Raw genomic sequence first — 269 nt, 5'->3', positions numbered from 1 at the left:
TGGTACCTGACAACGGGACCCAGAACCGATCACCGCACGAACTGCAGCACCACAGTCTGACTTCCACAACTGCTCTGAGGACCAGGCTGTCACAAATTGGTTCTGGAAACACCAGCCTGGCATTCATAGCAACTTACAAGTACCCACAAGCCTCTCTCCCTTATCTAACACCAGAATCAATGTTTTCTGTGGAAATACAGCGACTCTGTCCATGCTGTGGCTCTGTCTGAAGAGTGAGCGATGCAAACTTGGCATTTATAAGCTGAGCA

Source organism: Apaloderma vittatum, unplaced genomic scaffold (assembly GCF_000703405.1).
Source record: "Apaloderma vittatum isolate BGI_N311 unplaced genomic scaffold, ASM70340v1 scaffold29173, whole genome shotgun sequence".
Classification (NCBI taxonomy): Eukaryota; Metazoa; Chordata; class Aves; order Trogoniformes; family Trogonidae; genus Apaloderma; species Apaloderma vittatum.
This window is presented reverse-complemented; position numbering follows the sequence as displayed.